At 30.5% G+C, this 9,304-nt stretch overlaps 1 protein-coding gene across 1 annotated transcript in view; it reads right to left on the reverse strand.

Annotated features, from left to right (window-relative positions):
- The window catches only part of LOC126879074 (cytochrome P450 9e2-like), a 53,571-nt gene extending 52,701 nt beyond the window's left edge, over positions 1–870 (reverse strand). Inside the window, exon 1 of the mRNA XM_050641987.1 lies at positions 683–870. The gene's annotated coding sequence lies outside the window, so the exon portion shown is untranslated. The remainder of the gene's footprint in view (positions 1–682) is intronic.
- Between the last annotated feature and the right edge of the window lie 8,434 nt (positions 871–9,304).

The raw sequence follows: 9,304 nt of genomic DNA on the forward strand, positions 1-9,304 counted from the left end.
ATAAAATAGTTAAATTATAATACATCATTATAATAAAATGACCTTGGGGATCGGACGTTGAGAAGAATTTGTGATTTTTTTTCAATTAGAAGGATGTAATTGCATATTAAAACATAGTTTTTAATTACAAACAACTTTTCATGATAACAATTTTTTCTTTTCTGAAATATACAGGTACTTTACTCTTGAACGAAATTCATATTTTTGACATACCTCGTATAAAATTGGTAAAATTTGATATCTGATGGTTGAGTTTTAAATGTTAGACCATGCAGAGCATTTTATGAAGAATAACTTTTTTTCGTAAAATTGATAATAAAACAGTTTGCCATATCCTAGTTACGCAGACATGCTGTATAAGAGCTCAAAAATATATTTTTTTAAATTGTAATGTCAGATTCAGATTCAACATAATCCAAAACAAAATAGAAACAGTTTTGATCAATGTAAAATGATGAAATCAACGTTTTTTTTAACATTATTTATACAAATCAAGTGTTATTGTTTAAACAATTAATAAACAATTGGCGGCAAAATCTGTGAGTAGAACTTTTTACTTTAACATATTTATAAACTAACAATAAAGTTTTAGAAAAATATAAGCTTGTTTGATTTTTTTCTGAAATAATGCAAGTTTTCGATCTACATTGGCTCCCCTATTTAGGAAATCGCTATCACTTACCTGATTTATGCAATCATTTTAGATTTATTGGAACATTCTTGTCCTATTCCTCAATCACAATATTGTAAAAAATAATTCCAATCAAATCGAGTCCATTGATTGCTTCATCAAACGAGCTATCAGATGCACAATATACTAAACGCTTCTCAGGCGCATGAGAAAAAACTGTTTTCAGAACTCACGCACAAAATTTTAGTGTCAATTTTAATTTGAATTTGAATTTAATTATGTTCTGCATGTGATGTGTAAATATTAACAGGGTCGCGCCAAGGCTTTCAAGTAGGTACCTTGGGGCAAATAATAAAATTTTAATGTTGTTCTGAAGCTATTTTCTTGTGGCATTTTTACAATTTTAACTATTTATAATGGGAAATAAGCCAAAATATTATTAAAAAAATGATTTTTATTAACGTTTCGACGCCCAAATCGGGTGCCGTTGTCAAAATACAAAATACTACTAACAATTTTTTTTTTACTAAGCAACAACATTTTTGTTTATGTTAGTAGTATTTTGTATTTTGACAACGGTACCCGATTTGGGCGTCGAAACGTTAATAAAAATCATTTTTTAATAATATTGTGGCTTATTTCCCATTATAAATAGTTAAAATAATAAAATTTTAGGCGCCTTTCCTCCTCCTCTTCCTCTTTGTAAGTAGTTTTTTCAACTTAGTGAATCTGTCTACGGTATACCTACAAACTATTTCTTATGTTAACAATCCACAAGGAAGAAATTCCTGTAGCTGGCTGTATACCATTAAATTACAAGTAAAATTTAATAAACAATTTTGTCCTGGTAAAGGGTATATTAGTTTAAAAAGCCCCTATAGGGCTACAAACATATAAACAAAACGTTTTCGCTCTGTAACAAGAGCATCATCAGTGTTACAAGCACATAGTGAGCCACCCAAAAATACAAAGGTTGAGACCTTTTACAAATAGACTAAAAGTCTTATATAAATATAAACATCCTGAAATCCAAAGGATGGATAAAATTGCTATGGATGCGGCTTTAGGGCAATATATGACTTCCACAGGTGGTAAGTGGGTCAATTAATTAGGTCATTGTGTTATAAGAGTTGCCTGTCACCTCTTATAACACAATGACCTAATTAATTGACCCACTTACCACCTGTGGGAGTCATATGTTGCTCTAAAGCCGCATCCATAGGAATTTTATCCATCCTTTGGATTTCAGGATGTTTATATTTATATAAGACTTTTAGTCTATTTGTAAAAGGTTTCAACCTTTGTATTTTTGGGTGGCTCACCATGTGCTTGTAACACTGATGATGCTCTTGTTACAGAGCGAAAACGTTTTGTTTATATGTTTGTAGCCCTATAGGGGCTTTTTAAACTAATATACCTTTTACCAGGACAAAATTTTTTATTAAATTTTACTTGTATTTCTTAAGTGTTAGGAATAGGATAATTAAAAAATACTAGAATTGAAATGAATCTTTTATGTAAAAAAATGGTTCCATAACATCTCGTAACGAGACAGTTCGTAAACGGACAGTTGGTAACGGACAATTCGTAACAGCGACAGTTCGTAACGGCGACACTTCGTAACGGCGACAGTTCGTAACTATACAAATTCGTAACGGACAATTCGTAACCTCCAAATTGAATTATTCTGTTTATTGTCGTTAGCGTGGAAACTAACTGTTATTACAGTTATAAATGAAATTATGTTTATCAATTTAACGAATCAGTATCAGGATAAACATTTTTAAGGCATTTCATATTTCTTGTTTCAGAATATAATAAAAGTTGTTAAACCAAGTATTAAAGTATTACAAGCCATCCCTCTTATCAACTATAACCGTTGATTGAATGCCCCAAAGCTATTACCAATCACAAGGCTTATTATAATAACAGGTAATTATATTATTTCCTTTACAAAATGTTTATTTAAAAAGTTTGGAATGTCTAAAGACGGTTTTCAGATTAAAGACTTCAGGAATTAAGTACTTCATTGTTCCTTTGTCTAGGTATATGCAAATTTAAGGAACAATAAGAGTGATAAAATTTTAAAAATAATGTTAAAAGTTTTATGTATTTAAATATATTTGTTTGTGTTTAAAGACTTTTAAATATTCTGAAACACGAAATATAAAATGTGTTAAACATATTTATCCGTACTGATTCGTTAAATTGATAAACATAATTTCAATTATAACTGTAACAACAGTTAGTTTCCACGTTAACAAAAATAAACATTATAATTCAATTTGAATGTTACGAATTGTCCGTTACCAATTTGTATAATTACGAACTGTCGCCGTTACCAAGTGTCGCCGTTACGAACTGTCGCTGTTACGAATTGTCCGTTACCAACCCTCCGGTTACGAATTGTCGCGTTACGAGGTGTCTGGTCACGAAAAAAATGTAGGATTGTAGGATCATTAATACAAAATATCAAACAATAAACACTGAAACCCCATTAACGCTGATCGTACTCATTTGAGGACGCCTATAAAAATAAATATTGTGTTGAATTTAAAAATGGTTTGGGCTATTTGTCACGTTTTCTCTCATCAAAATAAATAGTGTAGTCAGTACATGAGTTTCTGAAGAGGTATAGTTGCAGAGTAAAAACATTTTTTCATCAAGAAAAAAAATATATACTGCGCGCCAAAATTAACGAATCATTTTAAAAACCCTGGTAAATCAAATGATTTTAATGTTTCGATATTTAAAAGAACGGTAAAAAACGCTGAAGTTTTTAACATTTTTTGCAAAATAATATGCTAGTTGTGTGCTTCAGTTTAATTTGAATTTAGTTGGGTTGGAATTTGGAATACATTGTGCTGAACGTTTAAAAGGCGTTTTTCAAGCGATTCAAGGCGTTATTAAGTGTTGTTTATTTTGAAATTAACCGCCAGCAGCAAAAAATCGAGATTTGTCAGAAAGTGACTGTAACTATGACGTTGTAAGTGACGTTTAGTAGAAGTCTCTAGAATTTACAGTTTCCGAAATATGATATTTCAAGATTCGCCGCTCACAGAACTTTTGGGCCATTTCCCCCATTATTTCGCAAATATTGTTGTGTACCTAACTTTTTTTCTACGCATTTTTAGATATATGCAATGGTATATTTAATGGAAAGAGAAGTCAATTAAATGGTCTGCTGCAAAAGGTTGTTCGACTATTTTTAAGCAAGTTATGGTATTTCAAAATTTTATACTTTAATGATTTTTATATTTTTTTGGATTATTTTTTAAATTTCTCATTATAACTTTTTTTCTTGTACATTTAGGTATATACATTGTTAAATAAAAAAGAAAGCTTATTTTCTTTACTTTAAAATGGTGTATGTAGGTATTGTAAAAAATTCTAGGACTATTTTTAAGCAAGATTATCCGTAATTTGAAACAAATTTTGAAATTTTTTAATTTTTTCAATTAGCAGAATATAAATACATATAAATATAAAATATAATATAAAATATAAATGTAAAATAAATACATAATAAAGTACACCAAAGACCACAGATGAGATCGGTAGATGACATTAAAAAAATAGCCCGAATAAATTAGAAGTATATTGCTCAGGATAGAGACCGATGGAAGGAGTTAAGAGAGGCCTATGTTCAAACGTGGATGATAGAATGCTAAGAAGAAGAATTTATTCTCTTCTTCTTCTTCTTCTTTTTGTATAGACATGACTCTGTCTGTTTTTTCAATGTGCCTCTAGTAAGTTGTCGTTCCATTGTTTTCGTGGTCTTCCCACTGATCGTCTTCCTATTGAGGAACCGTCTCTCACTGTCCTGACTACCCTATTTGTTGTCATTCGGCTTATGTGGTCATTCCATTTTATTCTTCTGTTTCTTACCCAGTTATTAATGTTATCCACCTTGCATCTCCGTCGTATATCTGTACTTCTAGCTCTGTCCCATAGCGTCTTACCATCGATTTTTCGAAGGGTTTTCATCTCCGCTGTTTCGAGCCATCTTTTTGTCCTCTCTGTGTCGGGTCGTGTTTCTGCCGTGTATGTCATTATCATGGTCGGATGACTGTTTTGTAGATTCTGCCTTTCATTTCTTTTCCGATATTTTTATTTCTCCATATTGTGTCATTCAGGCAACCTGCGGCTCTGTTTGCTCTATTCACTTGATCTTCCACTTCGGTTTCGAGCCTTCCGTAGCTAGATAGTGTGATGCCTACGTATTTAAGCTCCATCACTTTTTCTATTATCTGACCTTCCAGCTCCAATTTACATCGTATTGGATCTGCTGTTATAACCATGCATTTTGTCTTTTTTGAGGAAATTAATATGTTAAAGTTTCTGGCGATTATGTTGAATTGGTGCAGTATACGTTGTAAATCATCTTCACTTTAAGAGATTAGTATTGCATCGTCCGCATAGCAGATTATTTTAAGTTGTTTTCTCCCATCTGGTATCCTTTTTTAGTTGTTACTTTTTTTAATTATTTCGTCCATGATCAGGTTGAACAATAAAGGACTCAAGGAATCCCCCTGTCTTATCTCATTGCTGGCTTCAATTGGGTCAGTTAGTTCATCTTCCACTTTTACTTTTATTGTGTTGTTCTGGTAGATGTTTTCTATCGTTTTAATTATTCCCAGAGGTACCTCTCTTGAGGATAACAAATGGATAACGTCCTTTAATGTGACCCTGTCAAATGCTTTCTTAAGGTCCACGAAACATAAATATGCCGTTTTGTTGTATTCCAACGATTTCTCTTGAACTTGCCTCATAAATATAGCGTCAGTGCATGACCTTCCCGACCTAAAACCTTATTGTTCTTCTGCTAATGTTATAATTTCATTCAATTTGCTTGTTATCACTTTTGCCGTTAATTTTAATGTTGTGTTTAATAAGTTAATCCCTCTGTAATTCTCCGGGTCTGATTTGTCTCCTCTTTTGAAGAGAGGTATTAGGATGCTTGATCTCCATTCTTGTGGTATCTGTTTTGTTCTATTATTTTTTGTATTAGTTTTAATAGTTGTTTAGTTAGATCTTGTCCTCCGTACTTTAGGAGTTCGTTCGATATTCTGTCCTCTCCTGGAGACTTTCTATTTTTTAATTTTCTTAATGTTTCCTTTACCTCTCCCTCCTCGATGTTTATTTCTTCATTTGTCGTAACTTCAGGTGTTGGTGGTTCATTATCGTCGCCTTTAGCAAATAGAGATCGGAAGTAGTCTGCCCATGCTTCCTTCTGAATGTGTTTCGCTAAGCATTTATTATGAAATAGAAATTCAGGTTATGGAAAAAAGTTCATCTTATAAATATACGTTGAATTTCCGAGAATCGAAAAAAAACAGATTAAATTTTTTTTGCCTCATAAACACATAAACATAATAAACTAGTTAAAAATATTGTTGATAACCTTGCTAGTGTTACTAATAGTATGTAGATGTATTATCTTGATATTATATAAAATGATTAATCCTTACGTTTTAGGAAACTTATAAAATAAAAGAATTACTTACCTAAATACATTCTTCTACACTCACCGGCACAAAATTCCGCCAAACAAAATATTTGATTAAGTTTGACAATTTATAACTTTATTATTTGTGCTCAGATTTTCAAAATTCTGGCACCAGTTTGTAGGTACATGCATTGATATCGTTTGGTATTATTCCAGTAATACAAAAATTTGGCTTACATAGCATTATACGGGGGCGAATGGAAGCGTTGTATTTTCTCCTAATTTTAAAAAATTCAGTGGAAAAATGGAAGAGGTGATTTTGTTTCATAGTCCTGTCATATTATCCCGGAGGCATCACTAAAATTTTGTTTTTTGAATTATCCGAATATTTCTGTTCTTGTAAGAGCTGTACCACTTTTAAACGCTTTTATTTAGTTCAATAGTTTGCGTCAAATCTTTAGACGTTAATTTGACTGCCTTTTCTTCAATGCAAATTAATGAAAATTTGCAGACATATGTATTTGCGGCAACAATACACGAATAGTCAATAAAAAAATGTTTTATGTTTATTAATAATTGTTTAAATAAAAAAAAAAACGGATTTTAACGGAAAACGCTTAAATTCTCTTGTTTTTTACAATGTAAAAACTTGAAACTTTTACGGATTGTACAGCTAATGATATGAACAATATGCTTTTTCTCATGAGGATCTTTCAGTGCGCCACAGTTTTTCGATTTATTTCTAACGCATTAAATTGCATGTGACAAAAAAAAAACGCACGTCGGTGATTACATTTCGTCGGTGACATTTATAAAATTTATTCTAGTTGTCAATAGATGGCGCTATAATCGAAAAAAAATTATTTACCAATTATATAATATATCTACGAATATAATCTGTACAATTTATAAGACTACAAATCAAAGAAAATACCATTTTATAAATGCAATAAACACAATTGATTTTTGATTTTATGCCAAATTGCAAATAAAATGTGACAACTGTCAGATTTAACTAAAATGTCATGCCACTAAAATGTATACAGGGTGGTTCATCTTATTCGCCTCGGTCTCTGTACAGAAAACCACTTGATATTTTAAAAAAATTTCTTCACAGAAATATACAGGGCCTTTAATACGACAACCTAAAAATAATGTGAATTATACAAGATGTTCCAAAAAAGAGTGGTATATCAAAGTTATATTTTTTCTTATGGAATACCCTATATCTGATGACATTATTGAATTGACCTTAAAAAATAAGCTCTACTTTCATAAGGGTTCCCTATACCTAAATACAGGGTGTTTTGATTTATTTCGATTTTTATAAAAATGTGAGGTTTTAGATAAAAATAAATATCTACGAATCTAAGAAGCAGTAACAAATTATTTCTTGGATCTTAATAATAGACTATTTAGTATACTTAAACAGATGCTTATTGCAACAAAATTTCTTACAGGGTGGTCAAAATATGAGATTGTTCTATTAACAAATTCAAGCTGTTATAACTTACTTATTTTAAATAGAACACCCTGTATTTTACTAGTCTATCGCGTAGAAAATTTACTTAGCTTTCAATTTGTACTAGGGTTTCCTATACCTATCTTTTTACAGGGTGGTCAAAATATTAGATTGTTCTATTAACAAATTCAAGCTGTAATAACTTACTTATTTTAAGTGGAACACCCTGTATCTTACTAGTCTATCGAGTAGAAAATTTACTTAGCTTTCAATTCTTATTAGGGTTTCCTACACCTATCTCCATGTTAACATTCTCAATACACATGTTATTCTGTAGATATAAATTCCCATGTTATTCTGTAAATACCCATTTTTACATATTTTTGTACAATAGGCTCGTTTTCGTCAAAGTAGCCATTGCATTTAATTGTTTGTAATTGCGATTTAAAGATTCAAACAAAAAGTGGCGTTCTTAAATTTACTTAATAACCGTTGGGTTAAGATATGGAAAATACTTATACGGAATGAAATATAATTTAAATATCTTCCAGAATACGGCATCTAATATAAATATAGGGTATGTAGTTTAAAATAAACGTATTATTCAATTTCACATGTAGGCCAAAATCAACTAAAATAATACAACACTCTGTGTGACTACATGATAACACTGAAAATTTCATTAATGACAGTATCTTGTCTAAGTATATTGCCGGTGTTGGTGATGTGTTGTACATAAACACGACATAGGTACTTATGTAATTCTAATTTTTAAAGCTTACAAATTAGGAAATCTTTAAATATTTAAAAAATTAAGGGAGATAGGTATAGGAAACCCTAATAAGAATTGAAAGCTAAGTAAATTTTCTACTCGATAGACTAGTAAGATATAGGGTGTTCCATTTAAAATAAGTAAGTTATTACAGCTTGAATTTGTTAATAGAACAATCTAATATTTTGACCGCCCTGTAAAAAGATAGGTATAGGAAACCCTAGTACAAATTGAAAGCTAAGTAAATTTTATACGCAATAGACTAGTAAGATACAGGGTGTTCCATTTAAAATAAGTAAGTTATTACAGCTTGAATTTGTTAATAGAACAATCTCATATTTTGACCATCCTGTAAGAAATTTTGTTGCAATAAGCATCTGTTTAAGTATGCTAAATAGTCTTTTATTAAGATCCAAGAAAGAATTTGTTACTGCTTCTTAGATTCGTAGATATTTATTTTTTTTCTAAAACCTTACATTTTTATAAAAATCGAAATAAATCAAAACACCCTGTATTTAGGTATAGGGAACCCTTATGAAAGTATAGCTTATTTTTTAAGGTCAATTCAATAATGTCATCAGATATAGGGCATTCCATAAGAAAAAATATAACTTTGATATACCACTCTTTTTTGGAACACCCTGTATAATTCACATTATTTTTAGGTTGTTGTATTAAAGGCCCTGTATATTTCTGTGAAGAATTTTTTTTAAAATATCAAGTGGTTTTCCGTACAGAGACCGAGGCGAATAAGATGAACCACCCTGTATTATCACGGACTTACCTTTTTTCTATCATTTGTGACGCACTGAAAAATGCTCATGAAAAGAAGCATACATAATTTCACTTTTTACGTCAATTGTTTACGTTATGCTTCATTAATAAACAATAAAATTTCAAATTTTTTGCCGATTCCGACTACTTACTTTTTATGTTAGTACATCATATGTTTTATACATATGTATTTTAATAAACATGACGATATATTTT

This window comes from Diabrotica virgifera, chromosome 1, assembly GCF_917563875.1.
Source record: "Diabrotica virgifera virgifera chromosome 1, PGI_DIABVI_V3a".
Lineage (NCBI taxonomy): Eukaryota > Metazoa > Arthropoda > Insecta > Coleoptera > Chrysomelidae > Diabrotica > Diabrotica virgifera.